Source organism: Miscanthus floridulus, chromosome 3, assembly GCF_019320115.1.
Source record: "Miscanthus floridulus cultivar M001 chromosome 3, ASM1932011v1, whole genome shotgun sequence".
In the NCBI taxonomy this organism is placed as follows: Eukaryota; Viridiplantae; Streptophyta; class Magnoliopsida; order Poales; family Poaceae; genus Miscanthus; species Miscanthus floridulus.
This window is the reverse complement of record NC_089582.1, coordinates 52415214-52440146: the sequence shown is the minus strand read 5'-3', so window position 1 is coordinate 52440146 and position 24933 is coordinate 52415214. Positions and strand designations below refer to the sequence as shown.

The following is a 24933-nucleotide window of genomic DNA, read 5'->3' as shown; positions in this document are numbered from 1 at the left end:
AAATTGCCTACCTTTTCAACAATCCAAAAACATTATTGTAGGCCTTTTCCTAAATTAATTACGCCGAGGCTGATTTTTTTTTTCCGGTGTGCATTTTAAGAGGTGGCTAGTCAAGGCCACCCTATGATTTCAGGGCATGAAAGTGTTCTGGGTTAGTGCTGACATGCCCGAAGGAAATATCTCTGAAGAAAATTACAGGAAGCCAACACTATCTTGTTGGAGCCAAGCCCTAAGGCTAAAGATGAGAATGAACTGGAGAGAAATATTAAGCGTCTAAGGTCGGTTCGTGGTAGGCAGTGAGTACCACAGATTTATTTATGCCCGTCGTGAACAGTATGATGCAGTGATTGCAGAGAAACCATGTTTTAGCAGACCCAACGTCGTCCAATAGGGCGACTGACACGACTCAAAAATACCATGAAAGATGTTTTGGTGCGCGACCGTTACACAAAGACAAACGCGTGCAAGTCTGAACTGAAGCAAGAAGCATCCTCCAAATTGGTACTTTAATTTCTGCTGTCCGGGCAGTGTTTAGCTTGTTTGCCGCACCTCATACTGGTGGCAAATCCTCAACGGCGTCTCGTTAGACACTGGTCTTTCCTCTGACCAGAGCTCCATGTTCACACCACCAGTTCCCCAGTGCACAAAGCATTTGCTGACCTCCCTGGGATTAAACCGATTCACCAAGCTCAGCCTGACACACTTGTCCACTAGCATCCATTCACCTGAGAATTTGCCAAAAGTGAGTTAACAGAGATGGGCAAAGGTAAGGGTCTTCAAATTGTGCAGCACAGGGTAACTTACCGTTGGGTCTGAGGTCTCCCTCGAATGTTATTTCTCCTGCCTCCGGGGAGATCTCTTCTTTTGAACCATTGATGGCCGTGAAAGCAACCACTACCACAGTTGGGTGTAGCAGGGTGAATGTAGGATGAACTCGTAAACAGACCAACCTTCACAGTAAAAACAGAATTCAGTGTTTCAAAATATATTCTTGAAAGAATCAATTGAACTGTTTGAAAAAAAAACTACTCATGCTTAATGTTCTGGCCCCGTTCGCTTCGCTGAAAAAACAAGCCAAAACACTGTTCTTGCTGATTTGTTGTGAGAGAAAAACACTGCTCCGGCTGAAAAAATAAGCTGAAAAAGACGGATTATAAGAGAAGCGATCTGTTTCTGGTGTCATCTTTGTTCTGTAATTCCTCAAGTCCATAAACAACAGTAAGGAGCATAGGAAGAGGCAGAGACTGAGAGGAAGAAGCGCCCTCACCTTGAAAACCCACCAGAACCAACTCCTACACTTCTTGCCTGAATGCTAGAGTCGATCTGAACAATCTTTGGGTTGTCCTTCAAAATAGATATCTGGCGTTGGAGAACCAGACCACCACCAATGTCTCCTTCCATACAAATAGATTCATCCTCTCCAGACTGTTCAAGATACCTCCTATAGTTTTTTTGAACTTAAAGTTACTTAGTGGACAAAACTGGAACTAGACAAGAAATATGCAATGTAACAGGCAACAAATAGCCACACAAGCAATTAGTCTGAAATGACTATTTCAGTTACCTGATGACTTTGTATTCTTCTGTGCAGCCAGCAGACATAATTTCAGTCCCACTGTATTCTTGATAACCATTTATCTCAATCCTGCTGTGAAGCCAATGGGAATATGCAAATATCAATGATAAATTGTACCCAAGCTATGCTAGACAATAATTAACAAGTGATACTCAAAACTAATAATAAATTAACATGATCTATTCATAATGCATTTGCATGACGAAACGATGTACAAGTACAAAACCCTCGCAAAGAACATAGATGGATTTTAAAGTATGTCAGGAAAAGTACGTATCAGAAAAATGAACAAGTATGTCTCTATTGCTAAGATAAAAAAAATTATTAGAATATATTACAATTTGCACAGGTGATTGTGAAACATACCAGAAGGAAGATGGGTCATCGAGATAATATGGCCTCCAATCCATGGAACAATCTTAAGGGACCAGCCTCTACTCTTCAAATCAACAGGTATTTTTGATAGCTCAGCACCTTCCTGCCCTGATGGCTCATCAATATCAGGTATAGGCTGAATCATCTCTGTACAACCGTCGTAATGTGGCAGTATGAGACAAGCTCAGACAATTAAAGCTGTGGTATCTCTTTTGTAACGTGTTTAAAAACTATGGAAATGACAAATCTTTGCTTCTATGTCTAAAACAGCATAAACATAAACAAGTGGTAGGACAATTACCCATTCGTTCGTTGTGCTCAAGTTTGCTAGTTGCAACTTGTTAGTTGATCTCCCCCAATAGGCCCAGGGCCCTTGGATCTACGCCCTGATCGGGGGCGCCCAACCCTAATATGGTTGGTGGACCTCTGTCGCACAGCACTATATAATGAGAGGTGGGGATCAAGGCTCGGACTATGAGATTAACCGGAGCCGCTGTAACCACCCACAGAGAAACCTAATCCGATCTAAAGTGTGTGCTGCCAGCGACGGGAAGCCCCACCGACTCCGCCGTCACCTCTGCATCGCCCCTGCAGTGTCACCACCGGGCCACTGGACCTCGCCTTCTCACCACTACGGTGGAGCTATCACGACACCGGCATCTATGGACCGAATGGTGACCTAAACCAAGGTACATCAACTGTTTCCCCATCTAAGTAAGAAGCCTACCCATGATCTACGGTTTAGAGGCACGATTGTGTACAACATTGGTATCAGAGACAGGTTGCCAGTGTGTAACCCTAACCCTAACTGGGTAAAAGCAAATTGAAAAGAGACCGGAGGTGGCGGACGTCACGGAACTCCCGGTCACCACCGCCACCGCGCGGGGAAAGGTGCCGCACCGCCGTCCTCGCCGGCGCACAGCAAGAAAAGAATTGACCCCGTTCGGATCTGAGGAAAGGAATAAGAAGAAGAAGGACTCGGCTTCAAGAAGAACCCGAATCCGAGCTCAAACTCACGAAGAACTCGCTGGGAAAGAAGAATAGTGACTCCAGTCAGTCGAACCCTAACCCAAGAACGAATCCCCATCCCGATCTCGAATCAAAACCGAGAGAAAAACTGAATCGGGTTCAACCGAACCCTAACCCTAACTCGCATGAAGAAGGGGAAAAAGATTGATTCGGTATAAATAGAAAATAAAAGAAATCAAATGAAAAGATGAACCGAATCGAACGAATCGAATCGGGAAAAGAAACCCTAACCCTAAATCCCCAAATCGGTTGAATCCGAGAAGAACAAACGAGAATCCAAACCCAAAAGATGGGGAAGGGGAAGAAGAAAGGGAAGGGGAGAGGCCTATCTCGCCGCTGCCGACACCGCCGTCGCGCGGGATGTACAGGCGCCGCTGCCGCTAGGGCACGGCCCTCACGAGCGTGATAGGGCACCGCCGCCAGGCCGTTCGACGGCGGCGAGCTCACCCGTTGGGGAGCACACGCGCCGGCGAGGGGGCCGGCGACGGCGCCATGGCCGTTCGCTCTCTACGCTCGCTCTCTGGGGTGCGGGGAGAGCCGAAGCGGACTGGCGGCGGCACTGCTGCGCTGCTTCGTCTCTCCTCTGACTGCGCCGCTGAGGAGGAAAGCAAGGGAATGAAGCAAATGAACTAGGGTTTGGGGAGCCGGCTGCGGCTAGGGGTTTTTGTTCGTGCGAAAAAGTAGCTGAGCCGTCGATCTTGATCGAGCGGCTGCGGGCGGTCGGGCCAGCTTTCGCCCCAGGCGGGCGCGAGCGCCAGGCCACTTTCCCGGCCCAGGCCCAGGTTGCGGCCTGGGCGCGGGCGAGCGCGCGTGAATGCGATCGTGGGCTGGCACCTAGGCGTGCTGGGCCTGGGCGGCGGCGGAGCTGTGCTGGGCCGCGCGCGATGCTGATGATGTGCTGGCCGGTTACTATTTCTATAGGCCGGGCCAAAATGAATAGAAAAGCAATTTTTTGTTTTATTTAATTTCAGAATCTGATTTGAATGAATTTTGATGAATTTCAAAGGTTTAAAATTTCTAGTAAAAGTACACCAACGTGTTATTTTTTCTAGAAAGTAGATATGAACTAGAAAAGCTTCTGAAAAATAGACAATGAATTTTTTCATGTTTTCGCTGCTAAAGAAATTGTTTATTCTCCAGTTATTTTTAAAACCAACGTGATATTTAATTGGAGAAAAAGAGATTTTGACTTGATTATGATGTTGTTATTTTTTGACTAACGTTGTTAATAACAATATCGTGATTTTAATGATTTATACATTAATTCTATTTCTATCCAACGGTGATGTAGAATTAGTGTATAAGAACATATGTAAATTTTAATGATTTATGCATTAATTCTATTTCTGCCCAACGGTGATGTAGAATTAGTGTATAAGAACAAATGTAAATTTTAATGATTTATGCATTAATTCTATTTCTGCCCAACGATAATGTAGAATTGATGTATAAGAACAGTTGTATGTTTTGTTTTTGACCAACGTTGGAATCAAGGCATGCAAAAGGTGTTATTTTTATGTTAAGAAAAGGTTTAACCTGGTTTTCATCTTGGCTAAGATGGACTGGGTAGTCACCTCACTGTGTCCCACTGATCCTGTGGCACCGGTGAGAGAGACAAACGAGGCTGATGCCGCTTAGGCAACTAAAGAGAGAGATTTTGAATCCCAAAAGATGTCCTACGACCTTGTGCATAGGAAGTGGATCACTGCCAACAAGAAATATTTGGCTGTGATAAAGAACACGATTGAGCCTGCAATTATGGGCTCAATACCAGAGTGTGACATGATCACCGAGTACCTCGATAAAATAAAGAGTCAGTTCACTAGCTCTTCAAAGACATATGCTACCTAGCTGATAAAGCAGCTGGTGACAGAGAGTCACTCTGGAAATAGTGGCATAAGAGAGCTCACGATGCGTCGTAGAAATTATGGCATTATCGTTTAGGCCATATTTTCGAGGGGGAGAATAGAAAGACTAGTTAATAATAATATTCTTCCTCCATTAGAGCTCTCAGATTTAGAACAATGCAGAGAATGCATAAAGAAAAGTATGTAAAGAAAATTAAGAAAGATGTCAAACGAAGCGCAGGAATTTTATAGATTATTCATACAAACATCTGTGGTCAGTTTCCTGTAAAGAGTGTGGATGGTAATGATTCGTTCATAATATTCACAGATGATTACTCCCGTTATGTCTACATTTATCCAATCAAAGAAAGAACATAAGCATTGGATAAATGTAGATATTTAAGGCAAAAGTTAAAAACCAACGTAATTTAAAGATTAAGATAGTCAGGTCCGACTGTGGGGGAGAGTACTACGGTCGGCACACCCCATATGGCCAAGTTCCTAGACCTTTTGCAAGGTTCTTACAAGAGAATGTCAAAGTAGCCTAGTATTCTACACCGGGCGAACCTCAGCAGAATGGAGTAGCTGAAAGACGCAATTGTACCCTGATGAATATGGTGCGCAGTATGATAAGTTACTCCACCTTACAGTTGAGCCTGTGGATGGAGGCATTAAAAACCGCCATTCATATTCTCAATAGAGTACCAAGTAAGTCGGTGCCCAAAACACCGTATGAGTTGTGAACAGGAAGAGTACCCTCACTAAACCATTTACGTGTGTGGGGGAGCCCTGCTGAGGCTAAAGTATTTAACCCAAACATTGGGAAGCTAGATCCAAAAACAGTAAGTTGCCATTTCATTGGCTACCTAGAAAAGTCAAAAGATTTTTGTTTCTACTGTCCAGACAGACATACAAAGTTTATAGAAACGAGACACGCAGTCTTCCTAGAGGATGAAATGATGAGGGGGAGCATGGTAGCTCGAGAAATTGATCTTGAAGAGAAGCGGGTGTATGTGCCCACTCCGATGATTCATGAGCCATTTTTCTCACTACCTGCTGTCGCTACACCAACAGTGCAAGATACTGTGGTGCCAACACCTGTTGTTGTTCTGCCTGTGGCACCAATGAATGATGATCAGGAACCTATTCTTCATGATCCTATAGAACCTATTGCCACAAATGAGGTGGAGCAACAACAGCCTCAAACAGAAGATGTGCCAAATGTGGAGGCCCCTAGAAGGTCTCAAAGAGTTAGAAAATCAGCTATTCCTACTGACTATGAAGTGTACAACACTGAGGAATTTCAAATGGAGGATGATCCCACCTCATTTGAAGAAGCCATGAGAAGTGATCATTCATCAAAGTGGCTCGAGGCCATGGAAGATGAAATAAAATCTATGAATGCCAATAAAGTTTGGGACTTGGAAATAATTCCTAAAGGAGCCAAAACAGTAGGCTATAAATGGGTCTACAAAACAAAACTTGACTCTCAAGGGAATATAGAGAGATATAAAGCGCGACTTGTGGCAAAAGGCTTTACGCAAAGAGAAGGGATTGATTACAATGAGATCTTTTCTCTAGTCTCATGTAAGGATTCCTTCAGAATCATAATGGCATTAGTGGCACATTACGATTTAGAATTACATCAGATGGATGTAAAGACGACATTTTTCAATAGCGACTTCGAGGAAAGTGTTTACATGGCACAACCAAAAGGTTTTGTCATGGAAGGAAAAGAACGAATGGGATGCCGCCTAAAGAAATCCATTTATGGATTAAAACAAGCTTCAAGACAGTGGTACTTGAAGTTTGATCAGACAATAAGGAATTTTGGGTTTTAAAGAGAATGTAGAGGACAATTGTGTCTATGCAAAGTTTAAGAATGGGAAGTTTATCTTCCTTGTCCTGTATATGGATGATATCTTACTTGCTAGTAGTGATGTCAGTCTATTACTGGAGACAAAGAAGTTTTGTCCTCAAAATTTGATATGAAAGATCTTGGTGAAGCTTCGTTCGTTCTAGGGATCGAGATTCACCGAGATAGAAGTAAAGGGGTATAAGGACTGTCACAAAAGGCATACATAGAAAAGATCTTAAAGAAATTCTGTATGCACAAATGTAGTCCGTCGCCTGCTCCTATAGTCAAGGGCGACAGATATGGGGATTTTAAATGCCCTAGGAACCAATATGAGATCGATCAAATGAAAGTGGTTTCATATGCTTCAGCTGTCGGAAGCTTGCAATATGCTCAAGCATGTACGCGCCCTGACTTGGCATTTGTTACCAGGTTACTTGGCAGATTCCAGAGCAATCTTGGAACAGAACACTAGAAATTAGAAAAGAAAGTCTTGCGTTATTTGCAAGGAACTAAAGGCCTCATGATGACGTATAGAAGATCTGATTCACTCCATATAGTGGGATATTCAGATTCTGATTATGCGGGAGATGATAGAAAATCCACGTCTGGATATGTATTCACTCTCGCAAGGGGAGCTATTTCATGGAAAAGCTCAAAACAAACCGTCACTACATCATCCACAATGTATGATGGTTTGTAGCGTGTTATGAGGCAACGGGGCAGGTGAACTGGCTAAAGAAGTTCATACTCGGTTTGAAGGTGGTTGACGACATCTATAGACCACTTAAGTAATACTACGATGATAATTCAGCAGTACAGTATGCTCACAACAATAAGTCAAGTGGTGTTGCCAAACACATTAACATAAAGTATTATGTTGTGAAAGATAAAATCCGGGATCATGTCATAAGTCTTGAGCATATAAGTACAGAAAAGATGCTCGTGGATCCGCTTACAAAAGGCTTGCCACCCAACGTGTTCAGAGAACATGTAGCTAGCATGGGTTTAAGGGAAAGCCTGTAATTCCTCGACAAAAGAAGGCCCAAAGATAAGTATCTATTTCAGAACATAGTGGTGTGTTGTAGCTGTTAAATCTATCGGCAATGGACCGTGACGATGAGACATGCTCTATGCGCTAATCTGTAATAGAATAAACAAAAGTAAATGATATGAAAGTAAAAGATGGAAAGAGATCAAGGGGGAGAATATTAGTTGATCTCCACCAATAGGCCCAATGGCCTATTGGGCCCTTGGATCTGCACCCTGATCGGGGGCGCCCAACCCTAATATGGTTGGTGGGCCCCTGTCGCACAGCACTATATAAAGAGAGGTGGGGATCAAGGCTTGGACTATGAGATTAACCGGAGCCGCTGTAACCACCCATAGAAAAACCTATTCCGATCTAAAGTGTGTGATGCCAGTGACGGGAAGCCCCACTAACTCCGCCGTCACCTCTACATCGCCCCTGTAGTGTCACCACTGGGCCACTAGACCTCGCCTTCTCACCACTATGGTGGAGCTGTCATGACACCGGCGTCCATGGACCGAATGGTGACCTAGACCAAGGTACATCAACTGTTTCCCCATCTAAGTAAGAAGCCTACCCATGATCTACGGTTTAGAGGCACGATTGTGTACAACACAACTAAGCTGGACACTTCAGATTCAGAAGGCATTGTAAGGTGTATTTCTTCACCATCAACACCATCTGTGCTTATCTGGATGAAAAAAAATTGTGTTACAGATAAGTTTGGTTCTTGAGTGAAAAAAAGAATGAAAGGCAATAGACATATACCATAGCACCTTCACCAAGCAATATATTTAATTTTAAATTTCGTTTTGGTCTCTTCCATGACCCTTCAGATTTGAAGACTTTGACAGTAACCACCGATGAGTGGAATTCAGCAATATAATATGTCAAAAGATAGTCTCCATGTGTGAATCCATATCCATCTCCAACATCTTCAAAGAGGACACCTTCAGCTTTACCTATAAAACAAGCCAAACCATTGGCAGATATTATGCACACAATTTTGAGACAACATAAAAAATCAGTATCCTAAAAACACAAATAAAGGCTTAACTAAATAAAACATAAAAACAATATAACATGGAAACATAAATTAATGTGCTGATCGAATTTTGTTATCGTATCCATTCAATGACATATGACGTATTTGTAGGAGGAATATTGTGTGGAATTGTCGATTATATTGTTGAGGCTCGTGGCCGGATATATAGGAGTGCATTGTTTAGGGGGCAAGAAACCTTCCTTAGACATAAGGGTTAGGCAATCCTAATCTACCTTCTATCATATCTGGAGATATCCCAATATACTCTGACATTCCTGCAGTCACAATGGGAGCGACGTAGATGGTTAGACTAGAGAAGAAGCTGAATGTTGTAAGCCATCTAGCTGACCTCCCCATGTAGTCATAATGCTCGATGCGTAGTGGACGTTGTGGCTAGAGTGGAAGCTGACAAGATTTACTCAAGCTAGGCAGTAGCCCGTTGTGCCCTAGATAGCCAAGCGTGAGGGTGGATTAGCCGTGGTCGAGGATGTCATACTAGAGATAATCATAGTTAACATAGCAGTTGAGGTAGCTAATGTCGAGGAAGTAGCACATGGAGCTATGGACACAAAAGAGGCATCATGGTGATGATGGAGACACGTCCAGGCAGTCGTCATGGAAGGGGACAATGCCAACTGTCAATGCTGTCGAGGACGTAGACAAAGATGGCGAAGCAATGGAGACAAATGGGATGGGAGGGTGAATGTTGAAGTCGATACAGTAATGGCACCAAGGCTAAGGCGTGTGTCAAGTTTGCTAGACTCAGCTACGTGTCAGGGACGAAGGTATGCACCAATGTTTCTAATACCAAACATACTAGGGAGAGGGCCCTAACAAGGTACGCGTCGGGTTTGCTAGAGACAACAACATTGGGGACGAGGTTGTGCTGGATGTAGAAGAAGCAGTGCATGCTCAAGCGAGCAATCCGGGTGGATGATCTTGCTCGAAGGCGAGCAGTCCTGACGCAAGGTAGGCAACGATAGTAGTGATCAATGTTAGTAACAAAGAACTCAAACAGCTTGATGAAAACCTAGTGAAGACAGGTGATGAGCAAGGGTCACAGAATGGTCATCCATGCACAAGGGACGACGATGTAGATGCAGGCAGTGATAACGAACCACGAAGAAGATGTGCGAACAGGATGACTGAGAAGCAATGTAGGAAGGAGTTCCCTCGGTGAGCGAGGGTACTGGCCCCTCTGGGTAGGTGAACTCCAGGATGCTGCCATCAGAGGCAGTTCCAAGAGTGTGTCCATTGCGGGCTACATGTCCCGAATCTCTATGGCAGAGGTTTGGGTCGTAGCCACGGGTGGTCACGGGTGCTGGCCCTTTGATGCTGGTGAATTCGTAGTTTCTGCGGCGGATGTGGCCGTCGTGGGCCATTCCACCAGCGAGTTCACCGGCAATGCGAGGAGCCATCGCTTCCTTCTCAACAGACGAGAGTGCGCGACTGTCCCCTACCTAGTGCGCCAACTGTCGGTTTGTTGTAAAATGGACTAGTAAATTTATACAATTGTCGCGCTGCTCTAGGAAGACGATGGTAGCATCCAATAGACATGAGGATTTATACTAGTTCAGGCCAGAGCCCTATGTCTAGTCTCAGAGATGATCGAGTGTGTGTTCCTCGCTTGAATGCTCTAAAGTTCTTACAATAGGGGTGCAAGAAAGGTGGAAGAGATGGAAGGACCTATGCTAGACGGAGGGCTGCCCGAAGAGAAGCTCCAGGAGCCCCTACTACAATGGTGAAGGAATAGAATGGTAGAGGATGTGAATCATCCCCGAGATGGGTGTAGCTGCCCTTATATAGAGTCTGGGGCCAGGGCTTATACAAAGAGGAGGTTCTCCCAACGGAAGGGTCGAGAGCCCGAGGGAGGGCCTAACTAACAAGGCTTGCAAGCTACACCGTCTCCTGGTGCACGTTCAGTCGTGGCTATCGTCATCGTCTTCTGGCCTCGTTGCGGTAGGATGTGACATGGCGCTATTGTACCGGTCGTGGCGGCACTATAGCCTCGATGGCGGTTCGTTAGCTGTCCTATGCAACGCGGTGTCTGTCGTGGCCTTCGTCATCGTCTACTAGTTCCCAGGGGTGTCGTACCCAAAGTAGGTAACCACCCCGGGTCATCGTTCTTCTGGTGGCTTTACTGGACAGAGAGCCACGACCCCGATCATCGGGGTCAGGGCACTCTACCGGTCTAGATGGCCTTTTCATCGAGTCCCTTGTCGCGGATCCCATCTTGTAGTGGGTGGGATCGTACACGCGTGTACTCAGTCTATATTTGGATGGTTGGTATCGTACCCATTACCACCGTCGTGCGGTGTTGTCTCGTCGATGCGACGTGGCGTAGGGATGGTGTCTGACCGGGCCGAGGTGACTGCTGTCCCCTCGGTCCTTGCGGGGTCAGTGTGGCATGCTTGCTCTTGTTAGAGCAGGCGTGTTTGGTTAGGCTCGACCTCTCCCCATCCCTCCTAGGGGTCGGTACAGTGGAAAGGTCATGCGCCCATCGAGTGACGTGCGACTACGGCAAAAGGGAGGGGTCGTGGTCGACCCTGACCTTGACTTCTGGCTTGGTTCGCTTGGCCTAGCTAGGCCTCAGTCGTTTGGGCCTTCGCTAGCTAATGTCTTGCGGGCCGCTTGGCTTGCTCACTAATCGGTGCCTTGAGACACCTCGGGGTTACAATCCCGACAGTGGCCGACCTATAAATCAGTGATACAATACTAAACTACGGGTGCGCAACTCCCAGTGAAGATTTTGGAGATCAACCCCTCCTCCTTGGTGTTGCAATACGAAAGCATAGATGTTGTGGCTCAAGAACACAACACCATCTCTATACCATGTAAGAATATGAAATGATCTGTATTGAGTCATGTATGTTGTTTATATAGAGTACATGGTGGCTTGGATCTCAAGCAATCTTTTATATAGTAGAGATGGAAGCTAATCCTATCTTGCCATAACAACCAGATACTTTGGGATCCATGCCATATACTCTAATAATATTGACACTTGGTGTTTGGATATAACCTGGGTTTGATATAGGGAAATGTGGCGGGGCATGCTGCAGGATTGGGTTAAGGATATGAGGACTTATCCTTTTTCCAATGTTTGGTATGCACTGGTTTAGGATAGAGATACAACTTTTTATGACCAAAATACCCCCTCATTGGAACAAAGCTAAAATAATGTCTATTTTGCTAGATAAACCGATATAACCATAAATCTTTTTGCATTCTAAGAATCTCTCTATCTCCATCCGTGCTCTCTAGTCAAGCAAGATAGCACAACAATGTGTAGAAAAGAAACAAATGAGGAAGAAACAACAACAACCAAAGATCTAGCTAAATAAAGATTAGCTGACCAGGTCACTATGGCTTCCTTGGGTGGATTCAGAAGACAGCGATGGCCCAAGCGCCGCTCACAAATGACTGAACAAAGAGGGCTCAAGAAGATGTGGTTGATGGCTAGATGGGGGCAAAGGGCCACTCTGATGGGGGGTGGGGCAGGGCAAATCATATCCGGTCCCCATTTCACAATCGGCCCATCTCCCTTACTTGGTTTTGTTGAGTGGGATAAGACCCCTTTGCAACCCATTCTCAAACCCTTCTATTTTCCCTTTCCATAAAAGCAAACATGGTCTCAAATATTTCCCAACCCACATATCCTCATCGCACCCCTCATTTCCCTTTATCCAAATGTTGCCTTAAAGGAAATCACCAACATTGATAATTCAGAGAATGAGAAGTTGCATACCATTTTCATCCAATGCAATAATTAGTGACAGATCATCCTCCAAGCTTGTCTCCCCAACATGCTGAATAGGAAGACCTACAGGGAGAATCGCTCCACCTTGTAAATACAGCACTGGCAAATCCTGCACAATTGCCCATTCGTAAATAAGTATTGGAATAGAATTGATGTCCATGGACCAGGAGTTTAAAAACCAACTTACAGGGTGTGAATCCACAAAATCAAAAGGCAGCCATATGCCCTTTGGTAGTTTATGTGCACATTCATGAGCTCCTTTATTAGATACAGTGCTGCAAATTAAAGACCAGAAAGATTAAAGATACCAAAGCATAGAGAAAGATTCAAAAGAATAACACTGGATTTTTGGCATCTTTTCATCTATATATTTGATGAAAGATAATTGAGCAATTTCCAATTGATGGTGCAAAATCATTTCTAACACAAAAAACATCCACTGAAGAACTGGCACATATATAGCTACATTAAAGCGAATGAACACCAATACAAAGAAGATCATGGGTCTCAAGAAGAAAGGTTAAGAAAAAACTTTGTCGAGTCATTGATGTGAAGATTTTACCTTGCACAGACTAAGAGTGGCCCGAGAAGAAAGGAAGTCTCAACTTTCCTTACATCAATGTCTTGTGGGTCTACAAAAAAAAGGAATGCGGCATAATATTTGTAGTAAACTGCATCTGGGAAGAACATATGTTATTTAACCCATCAAACACAGTCTCCAGCTAAGAAGGATGTAAATATATTTTATAAAGGTCAGATAGCAAAAGAAATGAGGCAACAGCTTGCCACACACCTTCATTCTTCCTTCAAACTACAAGCATTGAAACCAACTTAAAATTGGACGATATAAAGTGACAGAAATAATTACCAGCAAAGAAAACTGGAGTAGCAACGGGAATACCCTTTTGTATGTGAATGGTAAAAGAGAGTGTAGATATGTGGTAGTAGCCGGTACCGTCTTAGTAGCGCAAGGCGACAAACTTCCTCACACTGCAATACATACAAAGTTTTTCAATTAGCCAATGCTATCTTGATAAAAGAAAAAAGATGAATACTAGATAGCCTTCTTTGTATAACATTATTCCACCCCTTCAAGTCCTCGAGTTTTGGTGTAGGCTGTGTATCAACAACACTAGCGTTTAAAATAGCTATAAGCAGCAAGGAACGGTTTAGCAACTGAACATGTTCCATCATGATTTGGCTCTGATACTAAATGATATGAATTTGATTGGTAGCGGGTTAGCCACTCTCCTCTAGAGGCACTCACTACTTTTAGAGTTCTTGCCTGATGTAACTAATATACACAGTTATCTCTTTTTATAGAGATGATTTACTTGACCCCTACTGCCATAAAAAATATCATTCGTTAGGAATAAAAATACGAAAAAATAGTTTCTATCATGTTGAGAACATATATACTACTTTAGGATATAATGAAGAGGAATGGAAATACAATAATAGCTTGGTTAATACAGGCAAAAGAGGGTATATATGCTATATTAAGTTATATTGAAAAGGTATTAATATATTCCCACTTTCTAGTGGAAGACATTGAATTGCACATAACATTATTCTCTTCATTTTTGTTTCATGAGAAGTCCATTTAGTCACTTGAATTATTTTGTTTGTCCACCAACACCATTTATCGCCCCCAACCCACCCTACCCCTCAAACACACAAAAAAGTGTTAATACAAAGTAATGCTTCACACTTAATTCCCTAGTTAATACAAAGTACTACTTCACACTTAATTCGCCTGGGTGTTTTGCCTGCGAAGATGTAGTCATGACCTGCATTTATTGGCATGGTTAATTGTGATTTGCATTATTTATTGAGATGGCTTTGACTAAGTAGTCTTGGCGAATCTGCCCGTTAAAAACAAGGGTATGGTTCTAAGAGTCTTGATTCTAGTTTGAGGGCTAAGTGTGAAAAACATATAGGGGTTACAACTAAATGATTGATGGAATAGTTTGAGTGTGATAAAATAGTTGTTTGTGTTAGTGTTTATGTGCATGCTTGTGCTGTTGTGTGAGTGGCACCATAGGGAGCATAAAGCTATACCTCTTTGCCGAAGGACCATGGCTCATGGTCATTACTTCCGGTTATCGGATGGCCACGTGAAAATGGAAACAATGCACCCGTACCCATCCATCTTCCAAAAAGTTTTGGAGTGGCATTTCCAGCAAAACCACCAATATCAGGACCTGAGAACGGTTGACCGCTGAGACCCTGAATGGCTAACCATGTCGTTAGGTTCTTACAAGCTTGATCAGTTCTCATATCACACCCATTAATAACAATGATTTTATCACTGCAATATGATTCAACTTTATATGTAAAATATACAATGAAGGGTATGCATAAAACTTCAAAGAATGAAAATTGAGAACAATATAATTGTACTGGAGAAAATTAATGGAGGAACCAAATTTTGTGAACAGTACAGAAGGGAATATAATGGTTCTCAGTACTATAACAAAGTATGTGTCACTTTCGTGTCACAGCATTATACACATAATTTTAGGATACTTGTGATAAGTATATGTTTTACTTTATCAGGTGTAAGTGCATCTAGCCTCTAAGTTGGTTTTGGTGGATTGAATGACAACATGATTAGGGGACTAATATGTTTCATGAGACTTGCAGGCTTTCACAGGTATTTAGTCCCAAGTGTGTTGTATTGAATTTAGGCTCAAATATAAGCACATGACACACAAATGAGAAATGAGTCCGAGGCATATTATCAAAATGATTTGACAAGCTTGCCATGTATCTATTATATATGAGACATAGAGGCTTGTATATGGAATGGTCTCACTCTTGGAGCTTGATCGATCTATATGATGAATAGATTAATACAAAAGAATATATTATGAGCGTAATGGTTGATTCAAAACAAGATGTGACTTGATGGCTTAAGATAGTGAAGATAGCAAGGAAAGGTTTCGAGGTACTAAGCAAAGGTGAAGGGCAAGCGATGGCTTAGCGACCGAAGAACCTAGCTAAGGTGAAGAAGAAAGTACTTGCATTCAGTCGAAGTACTAATCAAGCTTTAAAGATCATGTTGATATGAAGGATCAAATAATTGGAAAGAGTGACTTTGGTTGATATGTGGATTTCTAATCAAATGGTTTGATCAACACAAAGTCACAGCTCAAGGAAACTCAACTCAAAACATGGATGGTGTTGGAAACCCTCAAATGTTTGAGTTGATAAATCGACATTATTTGAAGAATGACAAGCTCAAGTGGAATTAATTGTGAATTTATATTTCTTGAGTTTAGGCTTGTCGTACTATCAAGAGGGATGCAACACATTATACTAGTGTGACCTAAAAGTGCTCAAAACCAACCCCAAGTGAGAAATCCATAAGAAAGCACTTGAGAGAAGTTTTTGGAGTTGTGCTGGCTGGCCCAGCCGGCTGAGCCGACTTGGTCAGCATCTCCAACGGTGAAAGCTCTAGTTTGGTTTTGGTGAATTGATGAAACCCTAAGTGTTAACCTAGTTTATCAAAGTGATTATGAGATAGGTAGCACTACTCCAAGTGGCGAAGCAAATGAAGATCGTGACATGATGATGGTGATGCCATGGTGATGATCAAGTGCTTGAACTTGGAAAAGAAGAATGAGAAAAACAAAAAGCTCAAGGCAAAGGTGAAATTGATAGGAGCTTTTTGGTTTAAGTGATCGAGACACTTAGCAAGTGTGATCACATTTAGGATTGATAGCCGTACCATTAAGAGGAGTGAAACTCGTATCGAAATGTAGTTATCAAAGTGCCACTAGATGCTCTAACTCATTGCATATGCATTTAGGATCTAGTGGAGTGCTAACACCCTTGAAAACATTTGTGAAAATATGCTAACACATGTGCACAAGGTGATACTCTTGGTGGTTGACACATTTGAGCAAGGGTAAAGAAGATAGAGTTGAAAAGGAGTTAGTCGCGCTGGTCACGGGGTGACCGAACGCGTCCGGTACTGTCTCAGCGGCAATGTTCCTGACGTGACCGGACGCGTCCGATATCGATACCAGACACGTCTGGTATTCTGGCCAGGCGCGGGCAGAGTTACCGAGGTGATCGGACTTCGGCTCAGTGGAGTGACCGGACGCTGACGAGTTACTGTTCAGCATCAGGTCAAAGTGATATATCCTGAAGCAGGATTGCAGATAGCGACCGGACGCGTTCGGTCGCCACACCGGACGCTTCTAGCGTGAACCTGCAAGTCTCGGGGTTTCAGCGCAATAATTGATCGGACTCTGGGAGCATTCGGTCTGGTGTGACCGGACGCGTCCGGTCGGGCCAGAGCGGCTCTGGGAGCTCTCTGGACTCGACCAGACGCTGCGTCTCCCGCGTCCGGTCTGGTGTGACCGGACGCATCCGGTCGGCCCAGAGCGGCTCTAGGAGCTCTCTGGACTCGACTGGACGCTGCGTCTCCCGCGTCCAGTCATTTTATAACAGCGCGTCTGATCATGTAGTATTAGCCATTGGGTGCGAATGATTAAACAATTTGAAAGGGACATGTGGTGGTCAGGCTGCAACCGGACGCGTCCGGTCGTCCCGCAGTCAGCCCAATAATTGAGCCAACGGCTCTATTATTTGGGGGTGTCTATAAATATCGTTTGGCTAGCTCTAGCTCACTCTCTTGGCCATTTGCATTGATATAGCAATCTCGTGAGCTTAGCCAAAGCCCTCCCACTTATCTCCATTATTGATTCATCATCTTTGTGAGATTGGGAGTGAAACCAAGTGCATTGCTTGAGTGTTTGCATCTAGGGGCACTTGGTGTTCGTGTTTTGCTGCGGGATTCGCTTGTTACTCTTGGTGGTTACCGCCACCTAAATGGCTTGGAGTAGCGAGAATCGTCGAGCGGAGGTTGGTTATTGTCTCCGGCTCCGATCGTGGTGATTGTGAGGGGTTCTTGACCTTTCCCCGATGGAGAGCCAAAAGGTACTCTAGTAAATTGCTCGTGGCTTGTGTGATCCTCATCTTGTGTTGGTTGTGCAGCACCCTATTGAGGGTTTGGCGTGTGATGCCAATTAGCGCGTGAACCTCCAAGTGAGTAAATCGCCACAACGAGGACTAGCTTGCCGGCAAGCAAGTGAACCTTGGTAAAAAATCATTATGTCATCATTTGATTTCGAGGTATTCATTCTTGTGATTGATTGGTGCATTCCTCGACTCGGCGGTATAACCATCTTGCTCCCTCTCTCTTTACATTACCGCAAACTAGTTGTCAAGCTCTTTAGTGTAGCTAGTCGTGAGAGCTTATTAGTTTCATTAGTGTGGCTCTTTAATTAGCCTTTGAGAGTACACTAACTCAGTGTAGTGACATAACCATTGTGTGAATAGAGACTATAGAAACTAGAATTATGGTAGGTGGCTTGCATTTTTAGTAGGCTAGCGCAACACTCGCTTCGCCTCATATTTGTCTAACCGGTTTGCTAAGTGTTGTTGTAGAAATTTTAATAGGTTATTCACCCCCTCTAGCCATTAGGACCTTTCAAACGGTCACCTGTCACCCAGTCGCTTAAGCCGACTGGTCAAGTAGACTACGACTCTGGCTGGCCTAGGAGCCCAACAGCTACTTTTTGAACCTATTCTATTTATACCTCCTCCCACAGCCTTGCTCGGTTCCTAAAGCTTTTCTACGCTCATATATACCAGCAAAGCCTAAAGAGAGCTCCCAATTCACTCTTTGTGGGATTGGTGTCCATCTAGCCATATCCTTTGAATTGGAGAGCAAATTTAAGCATGTGTGAGATTGTGTGTGAGCAAAATCTGAGTTGAACCACCCTTGAGCACTTTGTGGTGACATTAAGTTCATGTGAAGCATTTGTTACTCTTGGAGCTTTCCTCCTAGATGGCCTTAGTGGTCATCGGTGAGTCACCGCGGTGTGGTGCACGGCTGGAAGTTTGTAAGGGCTAGTCTTCTTGCTAAAAAAAGGAAACAAGACCCCTTAGTGTAAAAGTTGGAAAGAGGCCGCTTTGGGCCTAGCCACGAGTTGACCTTTGTTGGGTCCTCCTCAGCTTCCACAACGGAGATGTACGGCTCACCTTGGTGGGGCCCGAACTTCGGTCAAACACATCGCTGCGTCTTCTCTGTTCGGTTTGGCTCACATTTACTTTTCATTTCATTACTTTCATGTTTGTGAGCCTCCAATTGTGTCTACTCGGGTATATGTGTTTGTGGGTGTAGGAGCATCTTGAGCAAGATACATTTGCACTATATACATCCCATATCACCTTGGATCGATGAGGGAAAGAGAGAAGATCAAAACAAGCATTTGGGGACCCTGCACCTAGGGATGAAAACGGATCGGATACGGACGGATATCACCGATATTACATTTGTTTTCATATTTCTGTCCGGATTCGGATTCGAATACGGATAGTGTCAACTATGTCGGATATGATACGATTGGATATCGACATCATAAATATGCGATTTGAGTATTCGGATACGGATACGGTATCGGATGTTGGATATCCGGACTCGGATATGGACAGATTTCAACCCCTCTAAACGGATTCGGTTTCGAATACGGTCGAAAAATATCCGTACCGTTTTCATCCCTACCTGCACCTGACCTGGCCGAAGGAGTCGGCTAAGCCAAGTAGTGGGATCGGCTAAGCCGACCCATATACTATGCAACAGAGAGCCTATCGGCTAAGCCGACGAGGCAAGTCGGCTAATTAAGCCGACAGACCTATTCAGTGCTGTTTGATCTTCGTTTTTGCAGGTTTAAATTTATAAAGCGCCTATTCACACCCCCCCTCTAGGCATCGTTTAGGTCCTTTCATTAGGGTATGGAGAATCTCCCTAAGATGAATTGGCTAGGGGGGGGGGGGTGGAGGATGTCACACAGCCAACCAGGGTTTGATTCTCACCTTCTACCTATTAGTAAAATGCTAGGGTGGATGTCTCTCCCCTTAGTCGAGGTACTTTATCAGGGTTTGCATTATTGAAGCGAGTTAAAGCTTGTTGTCAAAAACAAAAATGCTTAGGCCCTCAGAATGTTTTAAGGTGGAACTTTTGGATACATGGAACAAATATTTCACTTACCAATTGAAGAATCATTGACAGACTCATGTGTAAATGCTTCCAAGTTGACATGTTATCACCCGTCCATGTTGCGGCATACCGCTGGCTTCCTATAAAACCAGCTCGTGTAAGAACAAATGGTCGTTTAGAAGCATTAGCCAACACCATTCCTTCATAAGTAGATCTTGCCATTAGCATTCCATAGACCTAAAGATTAAAAATCACGAAAGCATTAAATTTATATGAAATAGAAAATTATGTGAAAATATTTCATTATTGACAATGGCAGCTAATCCTCGGCAGGGGAACAACATATACATTGTGATAGTATGGATGGTTCTGGGTGCCACCGATATCAGCATCTTCACTATGGATATTGCTTTCAGGCATTGTCTTGGTAGTAGTCTGCAAATTAAATTCATACGATCACTTTCAGTTGCTAAGGAAACAAACCAAACAAGACATAAGATAAACGTACAGATAATGAAAATCATTTACATCGGCAACAGCAGGCTCGTTCATGTCATTCCATATTCCGTCAACACCATTGGAGATGAAGTCCCTTACCAAACTAGCCCACCAGGCAAGTGCTCTTTTCGAGGTAAAATCAGGGAAAACACAATCACCAGGCCATACTTTCCCTGAGTTTAGAACATGCATAAAGAGTACATGAAGATATCCTACTAAGTTTAAGAAAAAAAAATGAAGGGAAAACATTTAAGCTTTGCAAACATACCAATAAATGGGCTGCCATCTGCCTTTTGAACCCAAACATCCATTTCTGAACCACTTTCGCACACAAAGTAACCCTCCTCATTCTTGATTCCTGGGTCAAGCATCCAGATTGCTTTGCATCCCATGGAATGGAGATCATCAACCATTGATTTTGACTGTAGAAGCAGTTCTGCAGTATATATATCAGATAGCATTAGCAAAATGCTCAAACAGGACCTAACGGGACCAATGACAATCCAACTACACTTTTGTACATAATGATAGGAGCAAAACAATTACATGAACTATTCAAAATTTTGAAGAAATATAATTTTGTAAACATGTACTCCATCTGTTCCAAAAAAAAGTGTCGCTATGGGGTTCGTGTTGGTCCAACTTTCTTAAGTTTGACTAAATTATAGAAAATATTAGCGATATTTATATCTCCAAATAAGTTTATTATAAAATATATTAAGCGATTCATCTAATGATACTAATTATGCACCATAAATATTAATAATTATATATATTTGGTCAAAGTAGAAAGTGTTTGACTTCTCGGGAAGCGAGAAATGACACTCTTTGTGGGACGAAGGGAGTAGATGATAAATGAAGCGTAGATCACTACTACACAAAGCATTTTTAGGGGCGGCAGGTAACCCTTTGTAGGGACGGTTTGGTCAGCCGCCCCTACCGAATCGTCTCTACAAATCATGCATTTGTAGGGGCGGTTCCCAGGCCGCCCCTACAAATCGATTTGTAGGGGCAGTTGGTGATTGAGCCGCCCCTACAAATCGATTTGTAGGGGCGGCTGTAGTGCCAGCCGCCTCTATAATACCTGTTTATAGGGGCGGTTCAATCTAGAACCGCCCCTACAGTACGTTTTCCCGCAAAAAAAAATTCAAATTTACAATTCAAATTCGACCAGAACTGTTTGTTTCCGCGTATTCCATCCAGCGTTCGCGTTGCCGAACGCCCCGCGACCAATGTTCCGAACCGCGTTCGCGTTGCCGAACGCCCCGCGACCAACATTCCGAACGCGACTACCAGCACAATAGTATTATATAAACTACAATTACAAGTCCAATTCGTAAGGATATATACAATCCATCATTTAATATACAAATTCCATAAACATTGTTATCAACGTCCTAGAGCTAGCCTTTCAGTCTCATGAAGGTGTTGGTACTGAGGATTTCTACCTAAGTCAGACTCTCGGTCATGGTAGGCGCCTTTGACGTGTACAATCTGGTCCAATATGAAGTTGCAAAGGTCGCCGACGAGCTCTAAGAGTTGGTCATCCTTGTATGGGTCTTTTTTCATTCCTTTCTCTTCTCTCCACTACAAGAGAACAAGTTTCGGTTTAGTATTTCATACCATGTACGAAGTTTTTATACTACTGATGAAGAGGTTCAAACTTACCCTTAAAGGGTGTCTCCTGTAGGCACTGGTGTTACTCATCATAGAACATATATAGTATCCACAATGTACACTCCCAGGCCTCTGCTTGGGGCACTGTGTGTTTTGCATATGAAAATGTTAGGTAATGCTTTTGACAGCCATGTAACGGAGTACTGAAGAAGTAAGTTACACTTACCGCACATAGTGTTTTTATAGCCAGCTTTTCCTTCCTCGCTGGATCATGCCTTCCGTGATGATGAGTGACATAGAACTAAATGCCATGTTCAAATTATTTTAGCAAATACAACTTGTTAGTATCCATAAGTGAACGTTACAAGTATGTATACAAACATATAAGCTAATGAGGATTGTCGATATGTATACGTCTTGAGAATCGATATGAAGTCTTTGTATGTCGCCGGGTCCTTATCTATTGAATCAAAGACCCATGCCATGCTCCTAACGACATCGACGGCTATACAAATCCAGTGGTTGCTGCATGGATTTAATCATAGAACTAGATAAGCTCTTTTGCATCGAATAAAATATATCAAACAAAGCTTTAAGTATATAGTTGAACTTACTCGAAGTTGTATGGTAGCCATATAGTAGAGTGTTGTTGTAGATTTTTGAAAGCCAAAGCAATGTATGCCGCAACCTTAAGGGACTCTTCCTTTAGTTTCGCCGTACAGATGCGCTCTTTCTCCCGAAGAGTCTTTGCAACAGCTAGCTCTTTGGCATCCACTGTCCACTGTTTAGGGTAATTAAAATTTGGTTGGGCTATAGCTTGAGGGTCTACATACCCGGCTTTCAGACTTGGCATTTGTTTGACAATGTGCACTTGCATTCTACAAATCACGGCATTGGTTAGTTACAACAAAATTCAAAGATTACATTCATATCATATCGGGAGGACAAGGACTTACAAGCACCACGTGCGAATTAGATTCATCTCCATTTCTCCCAGGTGAAAACATGTGTGCATGTCATTGAAGTCAAAGACAATTTTCCCGGCTGGGCTTCCAAATGTGCCGGTGGGAAAGCATACTTGTATGATATCTATGCTCGTTGGGAGAACACGCAAGTACCAATCATGGAACCTTCTCATTCCAAGTGGTAGGCGCCGGATGTCCCGATTTGGTATAAAGGGCTTGCCTCTTTCATATGTTTTCGGGCAATCCTTTGACCATTTGATGTCATCAACATTTGGATACTGCTTTGTAATTTGGTGGAGTTTGCTAGTTACGGCCTCCTCAGAACCCCGTTCTAGGACTTGTTTAACTTGGTTCTCAGGCTTGAACTGGTCATGTGAATACCACTTGGACACCGACGAGATGTCTTTCACCGGAACATAAACTGGCCTTATGTTGATTGGAATCTTCTTTCGAAGTTCCCATTCAGGCACGTCCTCGTCTTCTTGTGCATCACCTTCTTTAGGAGGCACTCGTTGTTCATGTATCGGCTATGCTTGTTGAGAAGACTGTGGCATCTCATCATGCACTTGCTTGGTACGAGCTGGAGAAGGTTGTGGCATCTCATCAGGCACATGCTCGCTAGGAGGTGGGGAAGAATGTGGCATCTTAGGTACATGGTGGTCACGAGACGGTGAAAATATCTCCCCAACCACAACAACTCGCTCCAAATTTGGGAGAGGGGGAGGCGGCGAAGAAGCAGTCAATATAATGTCCCGTTTGTGCTAGAGGATGAACTGCCCAATAACGTCTCCAAGTAACACCAGCCCCTCGGGAGTTGCGTAGTCTATCCTCCACTGCATGAACTCGAGCTTCATGGTATGCACCTCGACCCTAGTGTAGTCCGGCAGTATCTTATTATTGTGGTGTAAGCCACCGGGAGGATGTGCCACACCCGTTGCCACCTCCATCACAGTGTTTTGTTGGCCGCTAAGAAACACCAAGGTGCAACTAGTTGGTTCCCGTATGTGATCGATGAGGGTTGTGGCTGCAGTGGAACCTTGGCTGCTAGGAACTTTCGGAGGGCTGCCAACTAATGCCAGTTCTCCCGGCGGCGTCACTAATATCCGTGGCTCCGTAGATAGTCCTTGCTCCTCCAGCGCCTTCACAACTAGAGCCTTCACTTGGAGCTCAAGACTAGTCTCCCGGTCTCGGCCATGTTTCTTGTACATGTGCCTGTCCTCTTCAAATCCTTGCTTCCAGGTCGTCCTTTTCCCTAGCCCCCTGGTGCGGCCTGTGTGCTCCTTGTTTCCCAAGCCAAGGCTAAGCTCGTCCCTCTCTCTAGAAGAATTGAAGGAGCCCTTCTCCTTGTCTTCAGCATATTTCAGTATCCTTGATACCGCCTCTTGGGTCTCCGGCTTATTAAACTTAAGATTACTGCCGAATGATTCTGTACTCCTCGCATATATCCAGTTCCTTGAGCGTACCTTCAGATTCATCACATCGATATTCCCAGCAACTGTGGCCTCTTCGTCCATCTTCCTAAACTGCTCTTCCTTGGCATAGTAGCCACCGGGGCCTAGATGATGGTGGTGTTTGTTCCTCTTCGCCAGCTCAGTGTTACGGGCACTGAGCTCCAATGCCTCCGGTGAAGTCTTCTAAGCCACGAGCTCCTCCCATTGACTAGGAGTTATTTTGCCGAACTCTTTGAAGGGAGTTAACCCCTTTTGGATATACTTCGTGTTGAGCTCCGACCTCCAACGTCGGAATACCTCTCCCATCATCCTGAAAGCATTTTTTTTACCAGTTCGTGCTTACCCTCCGGAAATCTAAAATTGACCCTCAGGTGCCTATCCCATAGTTCATTCTTTTTGTTCTCTGGTACCTCTTTCTAGTTAGGGATTGCTGGGTTCAATTTATCTCTTACTAGGGCCCCGATCGCATTACGGAATCGTCCTCTTAATTCCTTTGGCTCAAGGACCACCCCTGCTGGCCCGACCTCCGTTATCACATAGCATGCCTTATCTGGATATAGATTTCCTTTTCTATCCCCTCGTTTCCTCTTAGGCTTGGTAGTCGTGGTTGTGTCTTCAGGTTGTGGAGCAGAGGCATCGTGATCTGTCTCTGTGGCTGTTGCCTCTGCTCTCCTTTCCTCTACTCCGTCTTGTCCAGCAAGATGTCGCGGACGTCGACGTTGTCTTTTCCGAGTTTCAGGAGGGCCTGTATATACGACAGGTCAAAGTGTTAGCAGAGGTAACATAGCCAAAGCTTTAGCAAAATTTACAAGCTAAGGCTTTTCCCAACCTCCTCGTTTGGGTCAAAGTCCTTGTCCAAATCTTCCTCCG

The 24933-nt window shown here is 43.9% G+C and overlaps 1 pseudogene; it reads right to left on the bottom strand.

Moving 5' to 3' along the window:
- Positions 1 to 358: 358 nt before the first annotated feature.
- Positions 359 to 24933, bottom strand: part of LOC136545730 (uncharacterized) — a 38914-nt pseudogene continuing 14339 nt past the window's right edge.